Source organism: Ovis canadensis, chromosome 9 (assembly GCF_042477335.2).
Source record: "Ovis canadensis isolate MfBH-ARS-UI-01 breed Bighorn chromosome 9, ARS-UI_OviCan_v2, whole genome shotgun sequence".
Classification (NCBI taxonomy): domain Eukaryota; kingdom Metazoa; phylum Chordata; class Mammalia; order Artiodactyla; family Bovidae; genus Ovis; species Ovis canadensis.
Window position 1 is genome coordinate 24,922,330 of NC_091253.1, and position 13,004 is coordinate 24,935,333.

Sequence of the window (13,004 nt, forward strand, 5' to 3'; positions counted from 1 at the left end):
TCTGCCCACCTGTCTGTGTGTCCACCTGCAGGGGCATAGAGCCAGGGGCAGGTCACTTCCTCCCCAAGCAAGCCTGGGCAGGAAGTGGTGGGCAGCCCTGGCCAGGGCCGCTGGCCCAGGGGCCTTGGCTATGCCCATCTGGCTGGGAAGCCTGGCAAGGCTCTGGGGGCTCCGGGCCTGCCCACTGGCTCCATCACAACCACGGGGGTCATCCTGCCGCTGGGCCTCCAGGCCTCTCAGACCACACCTCTCCCCTACATCTTTCAGGGAAGGATCCGCAAACCCAGCCAGAGGAGAAAGCAGGGTGGAGTGGAGGGCAGAGGACAGAGGTCTTCCCCGGCCTCCTGCAGCCTCGCCTCTCTGAGCCTTGCCTGGGCGGGTGCAGAGTCCTCAAGTCTGCAGGAGTGACTGGCTCTATGGGGGATGAGGGTGGGGTCAGACCTCGGTCTGGTTTTGCTGACATCCATCCGCCCTGTGCCTGGCACATACCACTCAGCCTCCCACCTGCATTCCTGCCAGGGAGCCGCCCTCTCCCCTTCCCTGGAGTCACCTGCAGCCCCCGGGGACCAGGCCTCGGCCTGCGCTGACCCCTGCCTGTCCCCCCAGCCAGGCGGGCTCTGCCCCCCTTCCTGTCACATGAGGAAACCGAGGCTCAGATGGGGTCACAGTGAGGAGGCAGGGGTACCCACACTTGAACCTCCAGGTTGCCCCCAAACTCTTGGCCCTGGGGTCCCCTGACCTGTGGAGGAGTGGGCCTGGCCTTGTACCACCCACTCACTGTGGGTGCTGGGGGCGGGATGCCGCAAGTCAGTGGAGACTCAGCAGAGCCTGGGCTCAGAGGCCAGCACCGCCCCTCCTGACCCGCCTGCACATGGACCCTGGAGAGCTCCTTTTGCCTGCAAACCTCACCTCCCCGAAGCCCCTGCTGGGGTTGTCCCCCATGGCAGCTGGGCGGGTGGGTACAGGAAGAGCCACAGCTGCCCCCCGAGCTCCCTGGCCGGGGGCGGCCCCTCCGCTCTGCTGACCGCGCACGCGCCAGCCGCTTAGTGCTGCCAGGCCCAGCTGGCCGGCGGCACAAGGTCGGCCACCGCTCTGCAGTCCCCTCCTGCCGTCCTTCCCCACAGGCTGTGGAGGCAGGGCAGGGAGCGGGGCACGGGCAGCCTCGGGCTCTGCGCCAGCCGAGCCAGGGTGGCTGGGCGTCAGCAGCCTCCCCCGGCTGTGTGGATGCAGCTACACCCCTTACCCCCCAGCCTCAGTTTCCCCATCTGTATTGTGGGCGTGCAGCCTCACGCTCCCAGCATAAGGGAAGCACTGGACCCTTTACCCAGAGATGGGGCAGGAGGGGCCCCCAGTGGGGAGAGGAGCAGGGAGGGGGCTCCACAGCACCAGGGATGACCCTTGGGGGCTCTTTAGTGGCAAACGCTGGGGAGGGAACTTGCAAACTCTTTGTGCTGGCCCTCTGGGCAGAACTGGGCAGATTGCCCTCGGTCCCTGCCTCCAGGAAGCCCCAATCCTGCCACACCTCCAGGCCATCCTGGGCCAGCCTTGGGACCAGCACCGCAGAGCCCCGTAGCCCATGTTCGGGGACTGAGGCTGGGGCCAGGGTACTACGGCGAATCCCAGAGCTGGGGGCCTGCCTGCAGGGTGGCCGTGGGATTCGAGACCTCACCTGAGCCCCTGCCCCAGTGGCAGCGCCCCCTCTCCTGGCCCTAGGCTGGGAACTAACACGGCTGCCAGCCCCCCAGCTGGGGTCCCAGCCCTGAGACAGACCTGTTCTGATGCTCAGGAGAGTCCCTGGTGGATGTCGGCAGAGCCCATCGGAGACCCTCATCACAGTCTGGTGCCTCCTCCAACAGCCCCCCCGACCCCACCACTCAACAGCCAACTCAGCCTGTCCCATCCCCCTGGACCCAGGGTCAAGGCCGCCCCAAAGCCGCACGGCTGCCCCTAGAGGGGCCTGCCTGGGCCCTGCCCACCTTCCCCCTGCTCCATCCCTGCTTCTGGGAGCCCACTCCCAGCCCTCTCGTCTGGAAAGTGGATACAGCCTGGAGCAGACACTCTGCCTGCATGCTGGGGTTGAGGGGCTGGCGAGGCACGGGCGCATCCCCCATCTTGTGGCCTCGCAGGTGTGTACGGGGCATTAGCCTGGCCCCACATGGCGGGACGCATGGGAGGACCTCCTCTGCCAGACACAACTTTCCGCAACCTGGAGGATCACTGTGCAGCGGGGCGTGTGGGGGCCAAGGAAGAGCCACCTGGGAGTCTGTGGGTGCTGGATGCCGGAGCCAGGGTCTGGGCCCGTGTCTGCGGGACAAAGCCCCTGCCCCCTGAGAGGCAGGGCACTGCCCCGGGTCAGGCAGACCGCCCTACCCTGCCCATCCGGGGGCCCATGGGAGCCCGCCAGCCCTCATCTAGACTGGCTCATTAGGCTCCGGTCAGCCTGTGTGGGGAGCAAGGCCACCCCTGGGCCCTGTTCAGCGGGCAAGAGGAGCAGTGAGGGTAATGAGCAGGGCAGGCCCCTGTTCAGAACTGCCCCCCAGAAGGGTGGCGACATGAGAAGCTGGCCCGAGGGCAGGAAGGAAGCGGGGCAGGTGCTGGGGCCACAGGAGGGAGTGGCCCTGGGCCCAGCGGGCGGGGGAGGAGGGCACCTTCTGGCCTGCACCCTGGGGAAGTAGGCGATGCCAATGGGGGCAGGTAAGGGGCAAGTCAGGGTACCCCCAAGACTGAGGCTCTGGTGTGAGCCTTCAAGAGGCTCCTGGGGTTAGAAGATGGCCTGGCAGAGCCCCCCCGTGGGGTTTTCACACAGGCTCCCACAGTGGGGGGTCGCTGGGGCCACCAGAGGGCCAGGCATTCTCCAAAACTCGAGGGCTCCATGCCCTGGGCCTTGAGGACAGCTCTGCTGGCCAGAAGGCAGTCCCAGCTCTGAGCCCAAGCCCCTGAGTGGCCTGGTCCGGCCTCTTTTGGCTGGACTCAGGGCAGAGCTGGGCAGGAGGCCCAGGCCGCCAGCATGGGAGGCCCTTGAGCCTGCCAGTGGCCACTCACCTGCACCTGCCCAGACCCCACCGTCTACCCTGCCCCCGACAGGCCCACAGGTGCTTTCCAACAGCGGGGGCCCCCCCGCCTCTATTCACTGCCTGCCTGAGAGCTCCAACAAGGCCTTGGATAAACGGCTGAGGCCGCTCATGCCGGGGCACACTAGTGTCAGGCCCCAGGTCACAGAGCGGGGTGGAGGCCAACCAGTCGAACCCATCCCAGACTGGGAGATCACAGCTGAGAGGGGCTGGGGCCCGCGAGGGAGCCCCTGACCCCGCCTGGCACCCCGGGGTAGTGTCCCCAAGGGGCGATGCCGTCAGGGTCCTGGGATCAGCGGGGGCAGCCCCTGATCTTCACCGAGGGGTTCCTCTGATGGGGTGGGGGGCGCAGGCCCAGAGAGATGGGAGGAGATGGGCGGGGGGTGGTCAGAGGACAGACAGGGCCTCAGAGATGACCAGACCCCCACCTTAAGTAAGCAGGCGATGGGCGGTGGGGACCTTCGCTGAACTTGGGGAGCAGATGCGTGTGCGTATCTGTGCAAGCATGTGTGTGTTCTGTGTGCACACGTGTCTGCAAGGTGTCTGCACACGTGGGCACCTGTAGCACGCTTGCATGAGGCTGACGGCAGGAGGAGGGCTCAGCGTGTGCTATGGGATGTGCGGGTCAGTGACCGGGGAGGGGCCAGCCTGGAGGGGGAGCCCAGGGGAGCCCAGGAGAGGGCCTCAGAGGAGGGCCGGGCCGGGGAGGGCGGCTCCACACCCCTCCCTGCAGGTGACCGTGCAGTGGCTTGTCTGAGCCGCCCGTGGTCCCCGCCCTCAGCCACAGCCAGAGCCCAGGCCTCCCCTGGTGGTCAGGCTCCACAAGCCCACTGACCAAAGGTGAGGGTGGGAGGGGCGCCTGGCCTCAGTGCCAGGCTCTAGTGTGGTCGCCGGTCCCTCCTCTCAGAAGTCCTCATGGGTGGCTGTATCCCCGAGGTTGCTGGCCTCTGTCTGGTCCATGGGTTCACATACCCTGACTGGGGTCACTGCGGCGTCAAGCGCACACTGCCCGTCCTGGGTCCCAGCGATCAACAGGCACCCGAGCCCCCTCAGGTCCCTGCCTCCCCAACCTGCCTGCGGACAGAAGCCTGCTGAGGGCCTGGCCCCAGCACTTTGGCCAGCCTCTGCCCCGCAGCCTACCGCATGGCCTCTCGGAGCCTGCGGGGCAGCCTCTGGGTGAGGGATGGGGGACCCCAGAGAGTCAGGTGAGGGAGGAGGAGCTGGAGTCATGGAGATGAGCGAGGGCTGACCGCACACCGGGCCGGGTCTCGGGTCTCAGGGGACCCCCGCGAGGCAGGAACAGTGTCAGCCCCACGTCACAGCTGGAGGGGTCACCAACCCGCTGAGGGGTGCCCCACCCGCCTCCGTGCCCAGGTGGACTGTCCAGGCCCCGCCTGCCATCAGAAGCCGGGGTGCCCCAGATTCCCTGCCCACAGGGGTGTGGGCTCGATGCCGCCCTGCCAGGCTCCGGGATTCTCTAGCCGCACCTCCATCCTTGGGCCCCCCGCTCCCCTCCCGGCCCTGCCGTCCCCTCCCCACCCACCCCAGGCCACCAATGGCATCCCCAGACACCAGCCACAAAAGGCGCTCTGTTGTCCCGGCCGGCCCCCTGAACAGTGCCCGCCTGTGTCCTGGAGAAGGCTGCCCTGGGGGAGGGGCGGGTGGGCAGCCACGGCACGGATGGCAGCCCGCGGGCTGGCGGGTGGGCAGGGCTGAGAGAGGCCACCTAAGGGCGCCTGACCACCCTGCCCTCCTGCCATGGGGTGACCAGGGCCCCCACAGGTCCCTCCTGGGCTGTGGCAGGTCAGGGAGCTAGTTTCCCAGAGGCACAGGCAGCCCCCCTGGGCGACCCCAGTCACAGACCCCGGACAGCCTGCGAGCGGTCTCAGGGGCGTGGGGCCACAGGGAGGGGCTGGCAGCCGGGACAGGCCTCCGTTTACTAGCAGAACCGGGAGTGGTCTGCTAGGAGACCCTGGCCCCCCGCCCCACGACCACGACCTGCCCCCACTCCCAGCCCATGCGGGGCCAGCCAGCTTCCTGAGCACCCCGGCCGACTTGTGGAGCATCCCAGGCCTGCCCCAAGGGGGCCCGGCCATGTCATCCTCCCAGCAGAGAGGGAAAGCAGACCAGGAAGGGTCTCCAGGTCCAGGGGCGGGGGTGCCGGGGTGGGGCTGGGCTGCCAGTGGGGAGGCTCCCTCCCCTGCCCGCCAGCCTGGGCACCAGGGCCTGCAGGGGAACCTGGCCGGAAGCCAGGCAGAGCCGCCCCGGAGGAAAGAGAAAGACGGCCCGGCCGGAAGGTCCAGTGCTGGGGGCGGAGAGAGGAGCCTTGTCCTGGGCTGGCTCTGCTCCAGGCTGCCCCATCCAGACCCGCACCCTCATCACGCCTCTCTTTCCCAAGAGCCTGTCACCCCAAGCCACTTGCAGGCCTTGAAGACATCCAGCGTTCCGTGCTCCAGGCCTGTGCTAACACCTGCATGCTCTGAGCAGCTCTGCCCCACCCCCACCCCCCACTGGGTAGACACGCATGGTCCTTCAGGTCAGGGCCTTTGGGTCACGGGCAAGGTGGCTGCCCTGGAAAGCGTTACCTGAGCCTGCGGGGCCTCCCGAGAACAGACGCGCCCTTGCGAGCTCCCACCACGTCCTGCGGCCCGGGCACAGACACATAGGCGCACACAGTGCTCTTGTGTTGCACAGACACACTCTGCGGAGTCCCAGGCGGGGACAGTGAGAGCATCAGCCCCTTCAGCTGGGCATCCCTCGGGGGCAGGGAGCTCTCCTGAGGAGGGGAGGCTCCCGATATTCTGGCTGCGACCTATGTCCCTGCCTCTCCTCTCCGTGTTCCCCTGCTTGGTACCGAGAGGAAGCTCATGCTCCTCGCAGGAGACACAGAGTCCTTGCCCGCTCAGCTGCTGGCCACGGGTGACGCCCCACCCACACCCCACGCCAGGGTCTGTTCCCGGAATTCTCAGCAAGAGGGGCTCATCCAAGGTCAGCGGTCCAAGGTCACATGGGAGGGGGTGGGAATGGCGGCAAGATCGGAAGAGGCGGTCAGGAAGGGCCCTTGTGGCTGGGCCGACGATGCGGAGGTCCCAGGGGTGTCCCAGGGGTGTCAGGGTGTCCCTGACAGCATGGGGTGGTGGGAGGGGTGAGAACAGAGGAAGGGGTGCTTAGCCAGGACACACTTCAGGAGCCCAGGTCTCGGGGCTCTCGACACCCCCTGACCTGCCCCATGACACCGGCGGCTGCATCAGGACAGGCCGTCCGAGAAGGGCCTGAGCACTTGGTGCTTAGAGGTACCAAGGCTCCTGGCACCCACGGGCACCTTCTCCCCCGTCTCCAGGAGGGCCGAGGGGAGGGAGGGTGGCAGAGTGTGGGCCAGGCCCAGCGCCACCACCAGCTGCACCCCAAGAGCTAGGGCTGGGCGGGCAGAGAGGGGGACAAGCTGACCTGTGGCCCAGGGCGAGCTCCGGGGAGGAGGCTGCCCCGAAACCAGGGCTGGGCCAAGCTGGAGGGACATGTGCACAGGGACTGGTGGAACCCGAAGGGTCAGGGCTTGGGCTGGGGGCAGGGACAGTGCTTTCTATGTTCTGACCTCACTTGCATCTGCCTGGACAAGCGGGCTGGCAGCCCTGACTGCCCAGGGTGTCACCTACACTGCCTGTCCAAACTCCGCAGGCCAGGCGGCAGGGAGGCTCCGCCGGCCCTGGGCACCAATTCCAGGGGGCAGCCCCCCACCATCACCCCCGCCCCTCAGTGACTTGGCCAGGCCACCTGGGCCACGCACGGAGCTCTGAGGCCGCTGCTTGCCAGCTCCTCGGGTCCTCTGCCTCTCCTTCCACCTTGGGGACCCCTCAGCCGTGTCTCAGCTGAGAGTCAGCACCCCAAAACCAGCCACCCCGTGGGGGACAGGGGCAACCTGGCCCTCATCTCGCCATCCATCGCAGCCTCTGAGGTCCTGGAAACCTCCTGCCCTGGAGACCTCTCTGGTCCCGCAGTCACCCAGTCACTCAGCAGGGACCAGTCCGTACCCCCGCCCCCAAGTGAGCCCTGGAGGATGCCCACAGACCCCACGGGCAGGGACCCGCTGGAGAGTCAAAGGAGAGGGTGGGGGCGCTATGGGGGATGGGGGGTGAGGGGGAGGAGGCGTGGGGGCAACAGTGAGAGTGAAGGCTGGGGATGAGACGGCCAAGGGGTGAGCCAGGGTCTCCAGCCACACGCAGACGGATTCCATTGTCTAAAGCATTTTATGCTTGTAAAGGCACAGAACATTCTGGAAGGATAACAGGGACACATTAACAGGAGGACCTGGGGTCTAGGGCGAGGAGATTCCCTCTTCGCTCTAGCCCTTTGGGGCTGCTCCCATTCCTTGTCACCTTCCAGGTGCATGCGTCAGGAAGGTCTAACTCTTTGGGACCCCATGGGTGGTAGCCCTCCAGGCTCCTCTGTCCAGGGGATGCTCCAGGTAAGAATATTGGGAGTGGGTTGCCATGCCCTCCTCCAGGGGATCTCCCCGACCCAGAGATCGAACCCACATCTTTTATGTCTCCTGCATTGGCAGGCAGGCCCTTTACCACTAGCATCCCCTGGGAAGCCCAAGTAGAAATGAATTAATAAGAAAGAGCGGAGGGAATGGTGGTTACAGGCAGGAAGGAGCCTCAGTTCCCGCCACCCTGTGAGCCAGGGGGACACTGGGTACAGGGAAGGCTCCGGATGCTCTGGCAGAAAGGAATCCGAACCGAGGGATCCGAACTCCTCTGTGGCCGCGGCCACGGCCAAGGGTCCCGGGTCTGCTGCCGCATCTCGCCCTGCAGAAGAGGCCTCGTGCCTCTGTGGCCCAGGCTGGGAATCAGCGGGAAGCTCTTCCCCTCTTGGGCCTTGCTTTCCCAACAACATAGGGCGTGAAGAAGGGTTCCCCCAGCACCCTTTGCCCGGTATCTTCAGAGCAATGCCACAGCTCCAGACATGAATGTCCACCACAGCGCCCAGCTTCCAGGGCAGTGCACACTCATATTTTACGCTGTGTTGTGGGTCTGTTTGTGGTACACACTGAAGAGGGTCTTGGGTGGTGTCGGGATGACAAGAGGAGCCTGGAGTCCAGCGTGCTTGTGGGCAGGGGCTGCCCCCCAGGAGCGCCTACCATCTCCTCGGCCACTGGGGCAGGTCACCACCTCAGTCTAGGACCACACCCCTCCCCCGCCATAGTCCCCACCACTCCCAAGACACAGCCCAAGGCCTGCAGCGCTCTGGGTTCCCGCCCCCTTCCCTCTGGAGCTCCAGTCCTGCTGTTTTTCTCTCCAGCTTCTGCACAGGAGCTGCCTACACCTTACATCTGCCACAGGGCCTTTGCATGGCTGCTCCGGTGTGAGACCATCCTCACCACTCCCACCCCTCTTCTCCTGGTTTAGCTGCCATTCCCCATAGAGGGCTCTGGGAGAGCCCCTGCCTCTGGCCTCCTGCAGGCTGCTGTCTTCCATCCCAGAGCCCATTCACTGAACTGAGCAGAGTCTCTTTTCTGCCTTATTCCCACTAGCCTTCACATGGCAGGGCACGCCCTCTGCCTTGCCCAAGCTGCACTCCCAGTGCACACGTGTCCACGTGGGCACCTGTATTTTCACTACGTGTGTGCAGGCTATACACAATGTATCCAGGCCATATGTCTACTCAGAAATTGCTGCTCTGACCGGTAGCACGGCCGCAGCCACGCAGGCTGGGGGCCAGAGAGTTCCAGAGGACAGTGGGACAGAGTGGGTCAGCCGGGATGCACTAAGCTAACCAACTCTCTGGGTTTAGGTTTGAGGGGGGCCACCGCTTGCACACCACCACAGGACCTGCCGCAGGTAAAACGTGGTTAGATTCAATCCTGCCATCCCGGGCGCGCATTGACACAGATCTGCTCTGCGCACGCACACACGTGTGGCAGTCTGCGTGCCTGCCCACACAAGCCACCAGTTTGCCGGCAGGACACGCACGTGCACGCGTGGCACACAGGTACCCAAACGCGCTCCTCACGCCCGTGCACCGGGCACGCGGGCACGGCGAGTGCGGGGAGGCGGCTGACTGCGCTCGGGCCCTGACGAGGGAGCCTAGGGCCCGCCGAGAGGCGGGGGCGGCCGTGCTGCGGGGATGGGGCGGGCGCCCGGGCCGCGGACGAGACGGAAGGGGCGGGCAGGCGGCCGGTGGTGCGGGCGCCCTCTCTCGGCCGCTCGGGACAGCGCGCCGCCCTCCGCCGCCGCCGCCACCGCATCCCGGCGCCCGCCGCCCCGGCCGGAGCTGGAGGCGTCCCCGGGGGGCGGACTCACCCCCAGGACCCGCTCCGGAGGTGGAGGCCCGGGCCAGGAGGGCCGGCCAGGGGGCGAGGATGCCGAGGGAGGTTGCCTGCACCCTGCCGCTCGTCCGGCCCCGCCGAGGCCGCCTCCTGCCCGGCCCTGAGGCCGCGCGTCCGCAGGCACCCAGCTGCCTCCGGACCCGGCTGGCCGGGACGCTGCGGGCCCGGAACGCTGCGGGCCTAGCCCGCTGCGGGCCCAGCGCATCGGATGTCCGGGAGAGCGCCGAGGGCCTGGGCCGGAAGAGCCCCCAGAGCCTCCCCCTCGCCCCCATTTCACGGACGCGGCCACCGAGGCCGGAGAGGGGCCAGAGCCTGTGGGCGAGGCAGGGCCCCCCAACTTGGCTGCGTCCTCTCCCGTCCCTGGGTCCCGAGCAGAGCGGCGTGATGCCCAGGGCGGCGAATCCCCTTTTCCGCCCCCGCGCAGGAGCGCGGCGGGGACAAGCTCCCTTCCCCGGGATCGGAGGCGGCAAACTCCGCGCTCGAGCCTCCGCGCCGCGCCCGCCGGCGGAGCCGCGCGCCGCCCTGGCGCATTCCCGCCGGCCTCGCTCTCGGCCTCCCGCCGCCCGGGTTCCGGGACTCCCAGGCCGGCCCCCCGCCCCCCAGATCCAGGCGCAACAAGTCTGAAAGCAGCGCCGAGCAAGAGCGAGCGAGCCAGGAGGAAGGGCGCGCGGGGCTGGGCGCTCCGGGATCCCGGCACGCGCAACGTTCGCCTCGGGGGACGCGGCGCGGGCGGCGGGCTGTCCGGACTGATCGGCGGGCGGCCCCCACCCCTTGAGCGGCCCTGACACTGCGCGGGCGGGGGCGCGCCCGGGAGCCCCCACCCCCTCCTTCGTCTGCTTGACCTTGCTGGGGTCCTCAAAGCCGGACCTGGCGGCACCCGGGCGTCCGGACGCAGAGTTTCGCGGCCACCTGCGGGGGCGAGGGAGGCTCTCTCCCTCGACCTCCCTCCCTTCCTCGGCGGCGGCGGGGGTCGCCGAGGAATAGAAGGCTGCAGACTCTAGGAGACGCTATGGCCGCCGCCTCAGACCCCAAATACACGGTATTCCACCTCCGGATATGAAAAGAGACCCCGGCCTCCCGTTCGCCCCCATCCCGCCCGCGCGGCCGCTGCTCGGAGGGGGCGTGTGTTTGTGTCTGTGGGGGAAGGAGCTGGGGGTCCCCTTAGGTCCCGAGGGTGGGTTGGGAGCGCAGATTTCCCAGCCCCCTTCCCAACACGTTTGCCAATTGGCTGCCTGGGGCGGGGGGTGCGCGCCCCCTGCCCACCCACACACCTGCACATATTTCAACTCCTCGGGAGTTGCTGCTAAGGAATTCTCGGCCCTGACCCCGGGGAATGAAAGGGACGTGACGGGAACGCGCGGAGGGAAAGGGCGCTGAAGAAGGGGTGGGTGAGGACTCGTCCGGGTCCATCCTGGCTCCCTGCACTCCAAGAAACTTGAAAGCCGAAAATAAAGTGGGGAGGGTAAGGTGCCCAGCGGGCCGGGGCCGCGGTGCCGGAACGGGCGCTCCCTCTGAGCTGCCTGGGAAGTGACCCAGCGGGAGCCGCCGCACCCGGCAGCGGTCCACGGGCTCGGAGCCGCATCCTCTGACAAGCCTTCCCGGCCACCAAGCTTCGCGGCGATTTTCAGCTCTGCCGTGCCCTCCCGAAGCAGGCCCGAGGCGCGCTGTGCCCTGCCCAGGGGGCCGCGGGGACTAGCGGGAGAGGGCGGCCGGCCGGGCCGAGAGCACCAACCTGCCCGGGAGGGGGCGGGGGCCAGGCTAGTTCCTCGAGGCAGCTGCGCGGCGGCCGACGAGGACCGGCGGCCTCGGCCCGCTGGGAATGGGGACCGAGGAGTGCCCGGCGCCCGGCCTCGCTGCTTCGCGCGGAGAGGGCGCAGGGATGACCCAAAGTTCGGATCCGCTTATCCGCGCGGCCTGTCCGAGCGAGTGGAAAAGATCAGAATGGAACGAGTCAGGGCGTTCGTGTGTGTGTGTGTGTGTAGGGGGCCGGACGGTGCTAGGGTAGCCCTCTGACCATCTGGGAGGAAGAGCACCTCCAGGGAGTATCCGCCGCCGGTGCCGCGTCTACTGGAGGCTGCGAGGGAGAGCCTGTGCGTGCGGGGAGGACATCTCGGGCCCCTACAGGGGTTTAGGGGCTCTGGATGTGATGAGCGGAAGGGGACACACCGGGGTGTCTCTCCTGAACCTACCTGGGTCAGTGTGTGGCTGCGGGGCACCTCTGGGGCTCCCAAGACCCCTGCCAGCGCCCGTGTGGGTCAGGGACACAAGGGGAACGCCTTCCCCAGCCGGCCCTGGCTCTGTGCATGTGACGGGGAGGGCAGTCTTCCTCAGCCTGGCCTGCCACCCCGGCCAGGCTGCGGGTGTGTGGACTCGGGGGAGCCGAGCAGCGCCGAGGAACCTCTCCCACGTCCAGGTCGCCCCCTCCTCAACCCGCCCGGTGCGGGCGCGCGGAGACCTGCCAGATTCCGTCGCCGCCGCCGGAGGAGGCAGGGGGCGGGGGCGGGGGGGGGGGTGGTCCGAGCTCGGAGCGCCAACCTCGGAGCTACGAAGCCCCAAACGGCGAAGTTAGGAAGTCCGGGCGTCCGCCCCTCCCCCGACCCCCTCCCACCCTGGCTGCGCCCCCTCTCGCCGCGCCCCCAGTCCCCAGCCCCCCGCCAGAGCCTTCCTTACCTTCCCCGGCAGCAGCGGCCCCGCTGGCGAAGACTTGATCGGGCGAGTTGCAAATCCCCAGGAGCGCCCCGCGTCGCCGGCGGCCGAGCCGGGCGCCCGACCGGAGCGGGGGCTCCTCCTGCCGCCGCCACCCCCGGCCCGTTCCAGGCCTAGCCGAGCCGCCCCCGGGAGCACACTCGCCGGCGCGCGCAGGCCCCCTCCCCTCCCCCCGCCTGCCGGCGCCCCCCGGACGCCCGGGAGGTCCGGATGCCCGGGCTGCGGGCGATGCGGGGCGCGCGGGCCCGGGCCCGGCCAGGACGCGGTGCGGCCGCCTGTGCTCCCGGCTCGCCGGCTCCACGCTCGTTCCGCCGGGGCCGCCGCCAACGCCGCGACCGCCGCTCCCTCTCCGGCCGCCGCCGCCGCCGCCGCTCGGCTCCTCTCTCCTGGCCCGCTCCTCTCGCCTTTTTTCCCCTTCCTGAGGGGGGGGCGAGCCGAGCCGAGCCGGGGGCGGGGCGGCGCGGGGAGGGGGAGGAGGAGGCCGAGGACGGCGAGAAGGAGGAGGAGAGAGGCGGGCTCCTTCCCCCACCGGGCTGCCGGCGCTCCCCAATCTCTCGCTCTGAAACTGGATCCCGAATCGGGAGCCAGAGACTGCATTACGGATTACATCAGGCTTTCTAGAGCTTCCAGATCACACATGAGAGGGGAGCGCGAGCGGGGGGCGGGGTGTGGGGGAGGGGAGAGGTGGCGGGGCGGGGGGGCGGGTAAGGAAAAACGCACACACACGCGCGCATCGGGGGAAGCCCGGCGCCCGCCCCATGCAGCAGCAACACCAGGAGTTGGGTCTCAGCTCTCTGCCTCTCCCGGGAGCCGAGGAGTGGCTGCCGCGGGCCGACTGGGCGAGAGGACGGACGGGTGGGTGGATGGGCAGGCAGGGCAGATGGATGGAGGGAAGGAAGTTG

At 68.4% G+C, this 13,004-nt stretch overlaps 1 protein-coding gene across 1 annotated transcript in view; it reads right to left on the reverse strand.

Moving 5' to 3' along the window:
- Nucleotides 1–12,180, reverse strand: part of ADGRB1 (adhesion G protein-coupled receptor B1) — a 77,167-nt gene extending 64,987 nt beyond the window's left edge. The window contains exon 1 of the mRNA XM_069600845.1: nt 12,067–12,180. The gene's annotated coding sequence lies outside the window, so the exon portion shown is untranslated. The remainder of the gene's footprint in view (nt 1–12,066) is intronic.
- Nucleotides 12,181–13,004: the final 824 nt, after the last annotated feature.